The sequence below is a fragment of the Microcebus murinus genome, chromosome 21 (assembly GCF_040939455.1).
Source record: "Microcebus murinus isolate Inina chromosome 21, M.murinus_Inina_mat1.0, whole genome shotgun sequence".
Taxonomy (NCBI): Eukaryota; Metazoa; Chordata; class Mammalia; order Primates; family Cheirogaleidae; genus Microcebus; species Microcebus murinus.
The window spans coordinates 40,364,150-40,382,134 of NC_134124.1; the positions used below are offsets into that span (position 1 = coordinate 40,364,150).

The window sequence follows — 17,985 nt, forward strand, 5'->3', positions numbered from 1 at the left end:
AGGGGCATGGGGATGGGGGAGAGAGTGACTCTGCTCATCAAGTTTACATCTTTTACATCTTTAACTGCAGAACCATGTGACTATATCACTCCCTATATAATAAAAAATATAACTTTTGGGGTGATACATTTTTAGGGTGTCAGCAGCCGGTGCTTTTGTCTGGATGTCATCAGACGGGCTGGAAAGCACTGCAAGGAGAATCGCGCTCCCCTGGTTCCACGGGACGTGTGCACCACCAAGTTCACGCTCGCCTGTGGCCTGGGTCTCACACTGCCTGAAACCCTGCTTGGTGGGTAACAGGGATCTGGGAATCCACTTTGTGCAAGCATGAAATGACTTCATGGCCACCAAGGTGGGGAGGGCTGCCTGGTGCCAGGCAGATCAGGGGGAGACCTCCACGTGCTGTCCCCCTCTTCCTGGGAAGAAGACTTGGCTGCTGCCCCACTGTGTGCCTCCTAAGTTGTGCAGAGGAGAGGGGTTCAGATCGCCAGGGAGCACCTCCTGCACGAACATTACCTCAGGCAACCTTCCCAGCATCCATAAGGTAACTGAGGCAGAGAGAGGTTAAATGACTTGCCTCAAGGCAGAGCTGGGAATCCAACCTGTGGGCCTACACACTGGTGAAAATTTCTAGGAGCCTTGGAGCCAAGTTGGCCTTTGGCCAGGGAGAGAACATGGCCCCACCAACTAAAACAGTCCAACCCTGAGACCCAGACCAGACCACTCCAGGCTCCTGGAGTCACACCACAAGGAGCACCCCTTATGCAACAAACAATCCACAATTTTGGCTTCTTAAGCAATTTCCATAAATGACTGTAATTTATGTGTTAATAGCAAAGATATCAAGGTTTGGAATCCCCTGTAGTGCTGGGAACACAATTTGTAATTATGAGCACACAACAATTTGTTCAACATGCCAGCTATGTCCACAGTAATTACTACCCTGGTTAAGGATAATTCTACATTTAACGCACCACTGTGCACGTGGACGGAAGGTCAGGTAAGGCGCTGGGCCACAGTGGAGCAGGCCGGGGCCTGCAGGCTCTGAGGGCTGCCGTGTGCCCTGCCTGGCTAGGCAGCTGTGGGCGTCCGTGCCAAGCCTCACACCAATCCTGCAAGGAAGGTGGCACCGCCCCCCTCTTGAGGCTGAAGAAACTGAGGCCTGGGAAGTGCAGTGACTTGCCCAAGGTCACACAGAGGGCTGGGCCGTCTGCTGGGCCTGCTGCCTTATGCCTGCCCATTCAATCTGGGGTGGAGGAGGGGGGCGCTCGGGCTCCATCTGGGGCACGGAGGGCGGGCACAGGGACAGGGCTCAGGCGCTCCACCTGCACTGGCCCAGAGCTGTCTCGCAGAGGGGGCAGAGCCACTCAGCACGTGCCTGTGGATCAGACTCCTCCCGCCCCGAGCAATTTACGGCTTCCTTGTGCCACTCACCAGGGACAGCCCGAGGCAGCAGAGGCACAGAGAGGCTAATCCCCCTGCCTGACATCACACAGCTGGTGAGGGGCGAAGCTGAATAGGGACCCCAGGCAGTCTGGCTCCAGAGGGGTCCATGAACGCCTGTGAGTTTCTGGGCTATGTTCTGGCCTCATGGACAAGGCTGCTTTGGGAGAGTGCCAACATGTATTGAAAACAGAGATGAGTGATGGGGACGTGACAGCAAGCCCTGCTGGTGTTTGGGTCCGGGAGCCCAGTCATACCCGTCTTCTCCACGCTTCAGTGAAAAGAGCCAAGCAATTCCCCTTTCTCTAAGTAGTTTTCAGGTGGGTTTCTGTCCGTTGCGACCAAAGTGTCCTGAGAAATGCAAAATGGAAGCTCACTTCACCAGATGGATGAAAAAACAAGGCCCCATGGCAGCCACTCTGGGGGCGGCACCCGGGGTGAGGCCATGTGGGGCCACACTTAGGAAGAGAGTGTTCTAGAGCCAGCCAGACCTGGGTTTGAATCCTGGCTCTGCCACTTCCTCACTGTGTAGCCTTGGACAAATCACAGAACCTCTCTGAACCTCAAAGTCCTTCCCTACAGACGAGGATAATTAGAGCGTCTGCCTCATGGGCCAAGTGGGGGAGCTGCCGTGTCAGACGGCGCACATGGCATTGCCGCAGCTGTGTTTCAAGGTGGGGACAGGCACATTATGTGCGCTTGCTTACGCACACAGGAGCTGTCGGGATGACGCACAGGGAGCTGCTAGCACGTGATGCCTCTGGGGAGGAGAAGGCCACCAAGAGACCCCACCTTTCCCTTCACTGCCACGTAGGAAACGGGGGAACCTTTCACCACGTACCCTCTTGCATGTTCTGAATTGTAAACCATGTAATAAACATTACGTTAGAAATACAAACAAAGCGAGGACAAAACATCACTATTCTCTGTGGTTAAAGAACTATCATGTGAGCGCTATTATCAGATTGGCTGTGGCTGCCTCCACACACCGTGCAACGCCAGCTGCCAGGAGAACCAGAAGAGCTCGCAGTGCAGGGCCCGCCTCCCACCATCTGTCCCCTCGGCGGCAACTCACTTGAGACTGGAGTCCACCATGGGCTAGAGGCCAGTGAGGTCACGTTTCAGACCAGCCGTGTCCTTGGCCCCATTTGCACCCTGAGCACCTGCCTTCTGGCATCCCAGTGTCCCCGCTGCCTGTTCCGCAGATGGGGACACTGAGACTGCAGGTCATCGCTGCAACCGGAGGTTCCAGACCGCTCTGCGCCACAGGAGGCTGTTTGACCTGGGCTTCTTGTGCAAGTGGGTGCTCTGCCGCTCTGGGCACACACGCCCGCCTGGCCACCGGGAACCGGCCCTGAGTCATGAGTCACAGCTGTGCCCTGCTAGCAGGCACTGTTCTGCCACAGTCCCCACCATTCCCGTTTTCTCTCCATGTTGAAACCTGCACTGAGTTGCCCTTTAGCATTTGCCAAACGCTCCTTTTTTTTTTTTTTTTCCAAATATAAGCCAATGATTCTCAAACTTTTTGATATCAGGCTCCCTTTACACTTACAAGCACCATTCCATTAGCCAACATGTTATATAGCCTCTAGAAAATTCCACCGTACACTTGTGAAAGAATGAGGGTGAAAAGGCAAACAACAGCTTTTTGCTGTTGTTATTAAAATGGTTTGAACCCACAACTCCCTGGACCATGCTTGGAGACACACTGCTGTCGAAGAAAAGCATGTTCTTGGCCCCAACTGACCCTAACCCCTGCTCTAGAAAGGGAGAGAGGAGTGTGCTCTGGGTCCCACAGGCAGAACTGACTAGGGGTCCCCTGTGTAGTCTTGTCCCCTGAGGCTCAGCCCCTGCCTGGGCGCCATGGTTTGCAGCCCCAGGTAGCGGCAGGCAGGAGCTGCCCGCCTGTGGGCAGGGGCTGTTGTCAGTCCAGTCCGGGCACTCGAGCAACAGCAACAAAACAGCAGCAGCCCCATTCCTGCGTGCCCGCCACGTACCGGGCACCCTAGGAAACAGGCTTGCTGAGAAGTAACCAGTCTAAATGTTCCCAGCTAGCAAGACCGTGCTGAGGGCAGGCCGGGTCCCCTCAGTTCTGCGGCTGCAGAGGGAGGCCCTGACCATGCGAGCGCTGCCTGCCCGCCCGCCCAGGTGCTGTGGAGGGGCAGTGAGGAGCGCCAACACGGGCGTAGGCTCCTTGCGGGCCTCACGCACATCAGCTGCAGGCGCCGGCTTTACGGTCAGCATTTCGCCCGTTCAGCCTGCAAAGCCTGGATCTGAACCTGGGTGCTCCCAAGACCCCATCCCCGGGAAGAGTGGCTTCACCCAACCGTCCCCGGGTAGGGCTTGGCAAATTTAGATCGGATTAAAAAGGCAGCTCAGGGCACAGCTGGCGGAGGGCCCTCAAGGGGGATGAAAGACAGGGTGGTGACAGCTGCAGCGGCGCCGGCTTAGAGCAGGGGAGGCGTGGCCCAGCCCTGGTCTGACCAGAGCCGCCCCCAACCCTGCCCCTCACCGGGCTGGGGTTCGCCCGTCCAGCCCACCCGCCAGCGCTGCGGGCTGGCGCCACCTGTCAGCCTGCTGGAGAACTGCAGCCTGGCCTCCCAGCCCGAGCCAGAGCGGCAGGACCTGGCCATGCCCCACATCCAGGCAGCCAGGAGGCGGCAGCTGAGCCAGCCTCGGGACCCCACTGCCCCGACTCCACCTTCATGCCTCGGGGCCTGCAGGGAAGCCTGGGGTGAGACCCCCACACGGAGCGTCGCCGTTCCGGGAGCATTTCCCTTTCCCTCACTGGACAGCTCCGGCAGGACGGGCCAGGCCGTCAGATACCCCTTGGATCCCAGCCCAGCCCAGGACCGGGCCCACACCAGTGGGTGCTCGAGAAGTATTTGTGGATGAAATGAATTATGTGAGTCCCTGTCCCCAAATCCACATGACTTGCTTCACAAATACAGCATCCACTCAAGGGGCAGGCACAGAGGCAGGCATCTGTCATGCTGGGAACCTGGGGCAGGGAGAGACAGTAACACACGACCAAACGGTGGCTCTGCAGAGGTGTCCCGGCCAGGGCCAGACGGCCAGAAGAGGCTCGAGCTGCGATGTGCAGCCAGGTCCGCCCTGCGCCAAGCCGCTCTGCAGCCAAGGCCAGGCTGGTTCCCTCTGGGATTCGCCGGGCTGGGTCTAACTCGAGCTGCTCACACTGGGAGAGTGTCTGGAGTCTCTTTCCCTTGGTTCCCTGTGGAGTCCCTGGAGGGAGACTGTGGAAAATGGAGCACGGGAAAACCACAGGTATATGAGGGCATGCCCAGGCACTCTCTTTCTAGTGAACGTGCGCAGGGCTGGTTCCAACGTCTGCAGGCAGGGCCTCTGCATGTGAATTTGTAAAAGGCGCCCTCTTCCAGTGGACAAAGCCCCTCAGGCCCACGGCTCGGAAGAGCTCGGCCCTTCGCCAGCTGTCCCTGTGCAGTGCACAGCCTAACATCTGCACACCGGGATGCTTGGAGCTCTTGCCTAACATCTGCACACCGGGATGCTTGGAGCTCTTGCCTAACATCTGCACACTGGGATGCTTGGAGCTCTGCCTCCCTGGGTCAACGGTGGATCCTGCTCTTCTTTTTAGGGGGCAGGAAGTCCTTCTGGTAAGGCCTAAGAGTCGTGCATAGAGGATCTGTGGTAACATGTAGCCACCTGCTGCCTTCCTTTCTCAGACCCTGGGTAAAGATAAAGCCCCACCCCACAGCCCTCTGGGAGATTTACATGGACAGAGATAAGTTGCATATAGGTCTAGAAGTCACAAGACCCAGAGAGAAAATGCTAGCCAGACTTAGCGCCAACTTTAGCTGCCTCACAGTACACCAGGAAAGCCTTTAAAGCAGTTACATTTTCAAGCAACTAGATGTGTCAGGCAGCTAGCACCCTAGCCTCACATCACAGGCGTTAGCCCGGGGGGCTGGGTAAGGTGTGACTCGCTTGGGTCTTCAAGGGCACAGACCCTTGACCATCTCACTGAGGTCGCCACATGCCCTAGGCTCCTGCACTGAGTCAGGAGCTGCAGAGGGCCAGGGGCCCCAGACTCCACCCTCGCTAAAGCCCCAGATCTGCTGGGGGATGGGGGAGCTGGTCTCTAACTTCGGTCTTCACTGGTCACAGAGGGACCGTTCTTTGCTGCTCAACAATCCTCCTGTTTGCACAGTGCCAGGCTGTGGCTTTCCTCAAGTCCTGCTGACGAGGACAATCCTGTGCCAGCGTCCGCAAATGTGTGTGCCTTCTGGAGGGAGGTGGCAGCTCGGGTTCCCCAGCCCAGAGCGGTGGACACAAAGGGCCAGAGGGAGGGCAGCACGGGGTGGAGCCCGCTGCCGTAGGTCCAGAGTGGGGAGTGATAAATGCATGTATGTAGCCTGAATGTTTCCCACCAGATACCCCAAAAATGCTTCTCTAGCAGGCCTCTGGGGAGAGGGAGGGGACATATGTAGTCTTTTATACTTGTATACTCTTTCATAAATGTTGAACATTTTTAGCATGGGTCTGTATTTCCTAAGCAAATGTTAAATTCATAGACGTAAACACATAAATAAAAGGTCAAGGAAGAGGCCGGGCGTGGTGGCTCACGCTTGTAATCCTAGCACTCTGGGAGGCCGAGGCGGGCGGATTGCTCAAGGTCAGGAGTTCAAAACCAGCCTGAGCGAGACCCCGTCTCTACTATAAAAATAGAAAGAAATTAATTGGCCATCTAATATATATATATATATAAATAAAAAAATTAGCCGGGCATGGTGGCTCGTGCCTGTAGTCCCAGCAACTCGGGAGGCTGAGGCAGTAGGATGCTTAAGCCCAGGAGTTTGAGGTTGCTGTGAGCTAGGCTGACGCCACGGCACTCACTCTAGCCTAGGCAAGAAAGCGAGACTCTGTCTCAAAAAAAAAAAAAAAAAAAAGGTCCAGGAAGAAAGGAAGCAAACAGGAGCTCAGAATTTCAGAAGATGAAGGGACCGCAGATATTGGCCTTGCCTGTAAACACAAAGCTAAGGTTTACTGAGCGCTTGTGGGCAGCCGGGCCACATTTTGAAGTCCTTTCTTCAGCATCTCATGTCAGCCTCAGAGAGACGTGATATGGAAGCTGCCATTATTGTCATCTTCTACAGTACCAACAAGGAAACAGAGCAAGGTCACAGCAGGCCAGACCCTGAGCCCAAGTCACACCCAGTGCCCCGGGCTGGCTGCATGCTGCAGGAGGGCTGTGTGTGGCGGTACCTCAGGCTGAGCTGGGACCAGAGGCTCTGGCTCTTGTCCCTTGCCCTGACTTTCCCCAGGGGCTGGTGCTCTCTGGAGCTGCAAGCAGCAACAGCTAGTAGGGAATGCACCTCAACAGACAGCCGAGGGCAGTCCCAGGTGGCCAGGAGCAGAGCCCGCAGCTTCCTACACCATGGCCAGACCCTGGGCAAGCTACAGCCCCTGAGCCTCAGCTTCCTCATCTCAAAATGGGTGACTCTTTCCTACCTTGAAGGCAGGAGTAAAGCTGACCCAGGGTGAGGTGCCTGGCACACAGAAGGTGTGAGTCCACACCCATTCCCTTCTCCACTTCCCTGCTGGGTGAATCCAGGAGCTGGAAGGCTGGTCCTCAGCTGGCGGGGTCCCGTCAGGGCAGGCGCTGGCACTGCCTGTGGAAAGGCGCCGAGGTCTGGGGGGCAGACTAGAGGCTGGCAGCAACCCCACAACCAGTGGGCAGACCGCAGGCACTGAAGACGTGCAGTCCCTTGGGAGACAGGTGGGCAGGGTGCCTATGAGCACGTGTGAGCGCACATGAGCTCCCAGGGGCCAGAGCCCCCGCAGGTGCTGGCTGTAGGCTCTGGCCCCTGTGGCACTTTCTAGCTCTCGGCTGCCCCAACAGACCCACACAGAGAGGGCCTAGCAGGGGACATTTTATTTTCTAGATAAAGGTACCCAGAGCTAGGCCAGGGGCCATCCCACCCTTCCCTTACCTTGGTCCAGCGCCCTGGGTGGGGGCCTCCTGCCGCAAAAAGCCACAGCCCGGCTGGCCTCTTGGGCCTCTTCTGCTGCCCACAGGATGAGTCCTGCCCTCCCCCCGCCTGTGCAGGGGCCAGTGCGGGTCATAAACCCTGAGTCCCTGCTTAATCCGACAGAGCCCGAGTCAGTGCTGGCCAGACACGTGACAGCCATAGCCCCACAGACCTGTTTGGCAGGAGCAGAGCTGGCTTGCATGGGGGTGGGGAGGGCTGTCCGCCCCGCCCTCTGGGCCGCCTCTGATCACCCACTCCTGCAGGGTCCTCCAGGCCACTGCCTGCAGCCTTGGCTCCTGCCTGTCCTGCCCTAAAGGCTCCGATACCTGCTGGGGGCAGTGAAGATGGGGAAGGAAGGCTCTCCCCAAATGGGGCTGGGCTACCTGGGTAGGGGTGTGCTGCGGTGCATGTGTGTGCACGTGCGTGTATATGAGGGGTGAGAGAGAGAGATGGGACCTCACTTCCCACCATAGATGGAAATCAATGGGAGGTGGATCGAGGACCCGCATGACGAAAGGCGAATGCGGGAGAGTCTTCGCAACTACAGTGTGGGAATGAATTTCTTAAAACACACAAAATGTTAATAGTAAAGTAAAAGATAGACTACTTAAATTAAGAAGTCTATCCCCAGGACTCCTTAAACGGTGAAAAAGGCAAACCACAGAATGGGAGATGTTTACAACACGCATAACCGCTGGAGGATTAGAATCTAGAACACGCCAGGAATCCTCCCATCAGTAAGAGAATAAAAAGCCAGCCCAGGACCAGCAAGAGGCCTGAACAGGCCCTTCACCAAGGAGGAAATCTGAATGGCCAGCAGGCAAATAACAAAGCCCAGCCTTATCTGTCATCAGGGAAATGCAGATTAACCACAGAGAGATGACACAGAAGTGGGATCTAAGGGGAAAACAGAACCAAAACCACAGCGAGAAACCATTACACACCCACCAGGTGAGTAAAAACTACAAAGACTGACAGCGTCCAGTGCCCGCAGTGGGAGGGCAGGGCCACAAGCGTGGCCCTGTTCTGTGGGGGCAGCTGTGCGCACGCTACACACGGAGGCATATTCCCGGGGCAGCTCGCCCGTGTGCGCTGGGACGCGGGACCGCCAGCGGCTCCGCACTGGAAGCGGCGCGGCCGCCCGCAGCAGACTGGGCCAAGCGCCCGGCCCGTGGGCACCGTGGAAGCCCAGCCACTACGAGAACAAACTACAGCTGCCATTAGCACAGACGAACCTCACAGCCGCACGTGGAGCAGAAGACACCAGACCCAACCAACATCGGCAGCCTGAGTCTATTCATAGACAGCTCAAAAATATGAACAGTAAAATTACATTGTGGGGTTGTTCCACAGGTGGCGTGACAGGAAGAGCAACCAGGACATGTCACCAAAGTCAGGGTGGCGAGAGTCCCCAAGGAGGAGACTGGGTGGGAGGCGTGCTGGCAAGGTTCGGCTTCTGGACCCGAGTAGTGGTCACAGGCATGCTCTTCTTATTTTTCCTTAAGCTTCGCACCCATGTTCTTTCCGCCTTTCTCTGTGATAGGTTATGTCACATTGACCACAGAAAGGTACGTGTGGTAGGGGCGGGGACAGGCATGGGCCCAAGCTGTGACTGCACAGCCACTAGGTAGTGGTATCTGAGCTGGAAGGGCTGATCCTGCTCTCTCGTTTCACAGACAAGACCTGAGGATCAGAGACAGGAAGGAACCTGCCCAAAGTTACACAGCAAGTTAGAAGCCAGCAGGGCCAAAACTGTAACTTACATCTTGTAGAGCCCAAACCAGGGCTCTCCTTTCTTCTTCTATTGCAAATCACATTGAACACCAACTGCAGCAGACTAGCTATTTTTAGCATTTAGTACTCTGAAACTCTTTTCTTCGTTTGCCTACTGGCATTCTCTGAAATTCTTTTCTCCGTGTGCTTATTTACATATTGTGGTTCTTCTGCCACTAGAATAAATGCTCCTGAAGGGCAGGGCTTCATCTCTAACGCTCTAGGGGTAGCCCCAGCACCAAAACCCAAAACCGGTCTCATAGCAGGTGCTCCGTAAATATTTGTGGAATGAGTAAATGAATGGAGTAGACATTTCTATTTGGACTTTGAGGCCCTAGAAATCTTTGGTGGTTTCTGTGATATCCCCAATGGAGAAAATGAAAAATAACTTTATGCCATTGACACACTTTCACAGAATTATCTTCCTAACTGATAGTAATAACCTTAGAAGTAGATGATAGTAATAACCTTAGAAGTTATTACTATCATCACTCCATTTTAAAGAGAAAACTGAGGCCCACAGAGGTCTAGTGAGTTATCTAAAGTCGCACATGAAGCTAGGAAGCTGAGAGCTGGCATTTGAACCCAGCCAGCTGCCGGAGTGCCCCCATGACCACTGAAATGGAGGCGCAGAGAGCCAGCGCCCTGTCAGTGCCTCTGCGGTCCCCAGGGCCGGGTGGCCTGCCCCTGAGCTTATCAGCCCCTCTTGTCCCCACCTACCCACAACCCTTTTGGGTGTCAGTTACGACTTCCGAAGTGCTTTCTGGTCTCTTCCAAACTCACAGGCCCCGGTGAGAAAGCCTAGGTAGAGGTCAGGTCCGTCACAAGGATGGGCAAGCTCTGGCGCAGGCACATGCACAAAGTGGCACGAAGGCCTGCTCCCTGACCTCCAGGCCTCCCTGTTAGCATGGCAGTGACCCAGCTGCTGCTTACAGATTAGCCATGAGACACTCAATTTCCTTCCTGGTTTTAGAACAAACCCTCAGGCCACTAGGATAAGCCCCAAACCTGGTCCTAGTTCAGCATCTGGCCCAGCTGAATAATGAAGTGTTCCCAAAATACCCCTAGGCGCTTGGCTTCCTCAAAACACCTTGGCACTTAGCATTTGTTGCATACCTGTATTACCATCCTGATAGCTTTCCACCAAGCCCTCAGAAATCTAAAAAATAAAAAACAAATCATTGGCTCTGGGAGTCTTGCTGCTAAAATGGCCCTCCAGGGCGTCTAAACTAACTGAAATCCAGGAATCCTCTGCATAGCCTCACTTCCTTCTAAGGCAGCTTCTTGTTTAGATTCAGCTCATTGAGCACAACAGAAACTTCAATTAGCCCCTGGCACTAGGGACAAGGTGGTGGCTCAGCCACCATTCTGCCCTCAGGGAGTTTACAGTCTGGAGGAAGAGACTGCGTAATCGTAATCGCAAGGGACAAGACGAGCCTGGACTGGGGTACCTTGTACAGAAGCAGCACCTAAGGCCCATGCTGTGTGTACAGGGGTCACCGGTTCCCGCTGCGAACTTTCTAGCCCCGTCACTCGTGGCAGGCAGGGATTTATGTGGGTCAGTCTAGATTCTATGTGCAGTGGAGTCCGAGCGCCCCTCCCAGAGGAATGCCTCCCCAAGGGTGTCTGGGCACACGCTGGCAAGCTGCTGGGGCTCTAGGGCAACCAGCAACTCTGAAAGGACTATCGACTGGGGCGGGAGGTGCAGCATTCTGCATGGTTTCTGCTGGCTTGTGGGGCTGACGTCATTGTTTTAACATTTAGCTTCGAGAACTATCTACAAGTTAATGGATGGGTTTGTGGTGGTGCAGATGAAATGGGATAATATATGTGAGAGCCCCTGTGATCAGGTCTGGCATGGAGTAGATGCCTTAAAAAGTATTTGCTGGGTTTGAACTGAAATCTTGCTGGATTAGAAAGCTGCATACACAGTTCTTCAAAGAGTCACGGAAAACTTGGCTGCCTGCTTCCTACCTTCCCAAGCTGGCACTTGCTATGGCAGCCCCACTCAACACCCTCTGGGGGGGGGGGGTCCTGGAAGACTGATGTCTCACCAGGGTCTAAAGGCAGTCCCTACCTGTGCCCCTGCACATCGCTGTCCTGTGCAGGAATAATGGCATCCCTGAGTGGGAGGCACAAGAGACAAAGCAGACTCCGCAGAGGAGGTGCCACGGATGAGAGGGATGAAAGGGGGTTGCAAGTTAAGAGGCGTGAGGTGTGTCTTCCTACAGGAGCCAAGACAGGGCAAGGCAGGGCCCAGTGGGAAGGCACGGGCACCATAAAACGCTGCTCCCAGAAGCGTGTTTGTGTGGTGTCACACAGTGGCAATAAATGCTGGGTCTGAGCTATGGAGGTCTGTGGGACCCAGCCCACACAGACCTCACCAACGCGATGGGCCTTCCCCCAGCCTCTTGCGTGCAAGAAACACCTCTGGATAAGAATGAGCAGCCCCACTCCCGCCCGCTAATTATGAGGAACAGGCCAGATTCGCAGCCTCCCTGATCAGCAGGAATGCAGCCCAGCTTGCACACTCCAGTGACGGGGAGCTTACTACAAGAACAAAGGGGGCCTGTGTTCTTCCTGGCTAGGGATGCTTAGGTGCTTACGTCGACCCCACACCAGTAGTTAAAACAGCGTGCAGGAAAGCCAAGGACACAAAGCGTACCAGTCCTTCCGGCTTGGCCTTGTACTCCCCTCTGGACAATGGGAAAGGGGCATGACTAAAAGCAAAGGTGTCGTGGGGATGGCAGGCACAGGGTGCACAGGGCAAGCAGGGTGGTCAGAGCAGCGGCTGGAAGGGCAGGCTGCCATGGCCCTTTAAGCAGCCTTGAGAGAGAGCAGCAACTCTAGTCATGAGACCCAAGATCACTTAATGTTTGCAACCTGTGCAGGAGCCCTGTCCCTCCACTGCAGGGACCTCTGGGAGGGGGAGGTGTGTGGCACCGAGTCCTCAGCATTCCCCAGGAAGCAGTTCCCTAAAGGTGACTGGGTTGTTGGAGAGCTGGGGACAGGGTCCCTCAGCCCTGAATATGCTGTGTGACCTTGGACATGTCCCTGCCTCTCTCTGGCCTCAGTTTCTCCACCTCTAACACAGGGGGTTGGGGTCATGATGCTTCCTCCAGCACTGCTGCCCAATGGCTGGGCTGTGGGCATTGTGGCACCCTGAAGTTGCCTCTCAGTTTGTCTTTTTCTGCCTTCGGGGGTAGGGGGTCTAGGCTGTTTCTCTTCTCTCCTTTCAAACCCAGATTCTGGGCTCTGATTGCACATGGGTTCAGAGGCCTGGCCAGCTTGCCAATCCAGGTGAACAACTGGGCATAATTCTGGGGGCCAGGGAGGGTGGCCACAAAGCCAGCCCTGTATCTCCTTAATTCAGAATTGCTCAGAGGGGCTGCACAGGCCAGTGTGCCCACTCTGGCAGAGACTGACCACAGAATGGCGCAGTGGCTCGTTACAGCCGGGATCCTGCTCTTGGTCTAGAACAAGTCCCCCAGCACCACCACCAAATTACTGAGCATGCTCAGAGCCAAACAAACAAAGCTGACCAGGCAGAGCAGGCTGCTGTCCTTGTGAGACTCATCTCCTGGACAGGGCCGGGGGAGGGGACAACCATTGTCATCTTTCTGCTCCCTTTGCTCCAGGAACAGATCAGTTGTGACAGTCAAGAGCTTAGCAATTTAAAGTGGCAGTTGCCTGGGAGAAACATGTGAGAGTTTTTCCCCAGGACTGTTGGGGGTGGGGGGAAAGCCTTAGCTCACCTCTGAGCCTTGCCTGTTACAGGGCAAGAGGACCCAGTTACTGGGGCGAGGGGTTTCCCAAACTCTAAGCTCCTGACTCAGCAGGGTGCCATCCTCAGGCTGGCAAGTGGGCTAGGTTTCCTGCAATAGCCCCCCCCCCCAATACCCCTGCTGCCTCCTGCCTCATATGGGTCTGGTCCAGAGGTCACCATGGCTGCTCCAGCCCCCAAAGCACTGCCACCTAAACTGAATCCCCTGGGGGTTTGACCGGGAGGGGAGAACCAGATTCTGGCGGTGTGGTAGGAGGGTCTGCCCAAGGTCACGCGGGGTGGGGGGGCAGGGGCAGGGCCAGATTCCATCAGGCCCCTCCAGCCAAGCCAAGCTTCTCATCCCCCTTCCTAAGGCACCTCTATTTGGCTCTCAGCGAATTCCTGAGATGCCTCAACCTCCCGCTTGCCCGCGGGGGCAGGCTGTGGCCCCTGGGCGCGGCGGCGGGATTTCTCCGCGGGGAGGCAGGAGCGGGGTTTGGAGTGGGGTGGGGGAGAAGGAAGGGTTTGCAGGGAGGTGGGGAGGGGTGGCGCCCGGCTTCCTGGATCCACATTCTCCCACTTCGGGCTGGCAGTCAACTGCATTGACGCGGAGATGGAGATGGAGCACCCCCCTCAAGATCCAGCCTTTAGCGTTCACAAGGGCTCCGGATAAGCCGTCCGCATAGCTGCGGAGGCTCGGTCTCCAGCGTCCTCACCGCTCCAGTCCCAGAGAGCGACAGCCCAGCCCAGAAAGACTGGCGTTAGCGCCCCTCCCCGGCCCTCTGGGCCACCTGTGTAGCCCTGGCCCCACTCCCGTGAGCCTGGTGCCCGCTGATCCCCCAATCCCACAACCCTGCGCCCGTGCCATGTCCGCAACTGCGGCCTCGAACCTCCTCCCGAGCCCCGCTCCGCGAAGCCTGCGGTGATCCCCGCACGCCCCCGGTTCCTGAAAACTGCCCGGGTGTCCACGTAACGCGGGCCCGGGCACGGCTCGGTCCCCAGCCTTCCCGCGGAGCGGATTCCCGCGCCGCAGCCCCCACCGACCCCCGCCCCGGCCCGGGCCCGCACCGCACCGCACCGCACCGCACCAGCCGCCGCGCGCGTCCCCCGCCGGCCCGCCTCCTACCTCGCGGGTCCGCCCGCAGCCGCCGAGCGCGCGCCGTCCCCGTGGCGGGCGCGGCCCCAGCGCGGAGGGCCGGCCGGGCGCGGGGGCCGGGGGCGCGCGGGAGCCAGAGCCCGAGCCCCAGCGCCCCCGCCCGGGCCCCTCCGCGCCCGGCCCCGCTGCCAGCCCCGCCGCCCGCGCGCCGTGACCTTGGAGGGGGCCTCTCGGAGCGCGGCCTCAGTTTCCCCCCAGAAAGGTGTGCGCGCGCGCGCGCGTCGGAGGCGGGCAGGACGGGGCCGCCCCGCCGCCGACGTCACGGGCCTGGGCGAGCCGAGGGCTCGGGCCGGCGGGGCGGCTGCGAGAGGCCAGGCGCGGAGCGCGGGACACCGGCCGCACTTCCCTCGGCCTCCGCCCGCCTCCGGGTGGACGCCGGCAGGTGAGAGCGCGGAGCCCAGCGCGACGGCCCGCCCGCCCGCGGCACGCCCCGCCCCCCGCCCGCGGCACGCCCCGCCCCCCGCCCGCGGCACGCCCCGCCCCCCGCCCGCGGCACCCCCCGCCCGCCCGTGGCGGACGCGCACTGGGCGCGGGGCGCGGGCGGCCCGGGGCAGCGCCGAGGCGCGAGCGAGACGCCGGCCGGCGCGGGGAGCCCGAGCCCGCCGCGGCCGCGCCCCCTGCCGCCCGGGAGCGGCGACACAGGCCGGGGGCGGCGGCGGCCGCGGTCCAGCCCGACGATCCGGACAGTGATGTCATGGTCAGGAGACTGGGCTCTGGCGGCCGGGCCACGACGGGCTGTGTGACCTTGGGCAGCGCGCTTCCCCTCTCTGGGCTTCCGGGAGAGGGGGAGGGAGCCCGATTTTTAGCTCTGACATCCATGACCCTGCCCATCGTAGCCAGCGGGGAGTGGGCAGGGGTCCAGGAGGGAACAGACAGATCAGAAGCGAGAGGTGGGAACCTTGTTTAGCACTTTACAAGTATTTTATTCACTTGAGGTAGAAACTATTATGCCAATTTTACAGACAAGAACACTGAGGCACAGAGATAGCAAGTCACTTGCCCACATTCACACAGCTGCTAAGTAGTGAACTGGGATTTGAACTCGGGCTTGTGAGGCTGCAGAGAGTGCCTGACTGCCTCACTCTCCACGCTTGTGGCAATTATTGAGCACCTAAGGTGTCCCTAGAATACACAAGGCACTGGTAACAGCCAAATAAAGATTGGTCCAGCTCCTGGCAGGTCTCCCCTGCCCCGTGGCTCATATTGGTGCTCACAGAACACTGGACAGCAGTTACCCAGGGGATGGGCTCATGGGGCAAGGGGTGAGTCCCCTGTCCTGAACCCTGTGGTCCATTCTTCCTTGTTGTTGGAGGTTTTGTTTTTAAGACCTATGAATTAACATAATTTTAAAAGTATGATTTAAAAGGACACTTAGGGGAAGATAAGATGCTTGTAGTTTTAATAATTAAAGAGCGGTCCTGGAGAAGCCATATCCTTTGGCTGTCAGTGCCAGGAGTGAGTCACCTGGCCGGCTGGAAGGCAGGTGAGGGAAGTGAGGACCGCAAAGGGCTTAGCATCTGTTGGACCTGAGCAGGCCCGGTGCTTCTCCGGCCTCATGTGAACTCACCCGCGAGCGGGGCTGATGATAACGAGCCCCCACAGGCTGCGGCCAGGGTCAACCGTGAGAATGCGAGGAAAAGCTGTACAAACATTTCATTCCCAGAGCCGTGAAGGAAAATGTTGATATATTTAACTATATAAAAATTAAAGCTATATAAATGGAATAAAAATACCATAACAAAAATACCATAAACAAAATACCATAAACAAATACCATAAACAAAGTAAAAGAAATGGTAAACTGAAAAAAAAGTCTGCAGTACACATGACAGAAGTTAATTGAGGAAAATGAGATGAAAGTTAATTTCCCTAATACATGAAGAGCCCTTTCAAATTGATAGGAAAAAGATAACTAACCCATTAGAAAAAAGAGCCAAGGATATGAACAAGCAGTCCATGGAAAGATATTCAATCTCACTTGTAATTAGATGCATATTAAAGAAATACAGATCAAAGCACAACATGCTTGTCATTTTAATCTACCAAGTTGGCAAAAATGAACAAGTTTGATGATACTTTTGCTGCTGAAGGAGGGAATAAACGAGTGCTCCCAAAACTGCCGCTGGGTGAGGTGCCAGACGTGCGAGCTCCAGGAAGGGAGACGTGTGACGCGGCGAGACCACGCCCGCATGCTCACAGGAGGGCGCGGGACCATGGGCACGGCGCCGGGGCGAGCACAGGAAAGAAACGCCTTCCTGGCCGGCGACACACCCATTCACTAGGACTCTGTCCGCGATGGACGGACCTCCAGGACGTATTTCCAGTGAGAAATTCAAGGGACAGAAGACTGTGTATATTCTGATATCTTTGTGTGAATTTTAAAAGTTTCTGCATACATGTGTGTTGGAATTTGCTATTTTTTTCCCCAAAGGATACACATATACCAAAACAAACAGTTACTGATGGCTACATTTTGGGAGGACTGAGGGGTGTGTGAAATGGATATGTGAGAAGCTTTTACTTTTCATTTTATGCTTTTCTGTATTAATTGATTTTTAAAAGGTTAACAGGGGTTATGTGGGCACAAGCTCATGGGCCAATCAAATGTTCTTCTTTACATGTAAAGACATGTAAGGTCTTTAAATACAAAGGTATTTTAAAATGAAGTACAGTTACATATCACTTAACAATGGGCACACATTCTGAGAAATGTGTCTTTAGGCGATTTTGTCATTGACTTAGCATCGCATAGTGCACTTCCACAAACCTGGACGGCACTGCCTGCCACACGCCTGGCTCCGCTGCACACCCAGCACGCATAGCACACTGCTGTGCTGGATGTCGCAGGCCATGGTAACACGGCAGTGTGTACTTGCATCTGTACACATAGCTAAACTAGAAAAGGGACAGTAAAAATATATTATAATTTTACAGGACCACCATTGTATATGTGGTCTGTCATTGAATGAAATGTCATAATGCACAGGATTGTAAATGTTTTTAATGTGAGTAAAAATTATTGAAGCATTATCCCCTTAAGTCCACCAATGAGGGACTTGCAAAACAGATTATAATCACAATTCCTTCATATGATGGAAGCCTTTGCAGCTATCAAGAAGAACATGGGCCGGGCGCGGTGGCTCACGCCTGTAATCCTAGCACTCTGGGAGGCCAAGGCTGGTGGATCGCTCGAGGTCAGGAGTTCAAAACCAGCCTGAGCAAGAGCTAGACCCCGTCTCTACTATAAATAGAAAGAAATTAATTGGCCAACTAATATATATAGAAAAAATTAGCCGGGCATGGTGGTGCGTGCCTGTAGTCCCAGCTACTCGGGAGGCTGAGGCAGGAAGATTGCTTGAGCCCAGGAGTTTGAGGTTGCTGTGAGCTAGGCTGACGCCACGGCACTCACTCTAGCCTGGACAACAAAGCGTGGCTGATATGGACTGATAAGGAACAATCTCCAAGACATTTTGTAAGTGTAAAAAAAGCAAGGTTCATTGCAGTACAGGTTGTAGAGTGTGTTACTTTTTACGTAAAAAAGAGGAAGCATAGAACATATGCTGGCACCTGCATATACTATCTCTGAGAAGGATGCTCAAGAAAGCAGTACACCAGTACCCTGAGGAAGGGCATGGAGAATTGGGAGACTGACTGGCTTTTCACTGAAATGTTCCGTTTAAATATTTTTTGCACTATATGCATGCATTACTGTTTGTAAAATATTATGTTTAAAAAATAATAATTTCTGAACCTGGATGGGGAGTCAAAAGGCTTGATTTCTAGGCCGGCTCTGACACTAGCTTGGGATGACTCCCTGTGTGGCCTCAGGGAGGAAGGTG

At 55.8% G+C, this 17,985-nt stretch overlaps 1 protein-coding gene across 8 annotated transcripts in view; it reads right to left on the reverse strand.

The window, feature by feature from the left end:
• The window catches only part of IQSEC1 (IQ motif and Sec7 domain ArfGEF 1), a 359,058-nt gene that overhangs the window by 89,806 nt on the left and 251,267 nt on the right, over positions 1-17,985 (reverse strand). The window contains exon 1 of one of the 8 annotated variants that reach the window (XM_012785216.2): positions 14,117-14,503. The exons of the other annotated variants lie outside the window; for them this stretch is intronic. The gene's annotated coding sequence lies outside the window, so the exon portion shown is untranslated. Of the gene's footprint in view, positions 1-14,116; positions 14,504-17,985 lie in introns of those variants that run through there. 8 annotated transcript variants of the gene reach the window in all.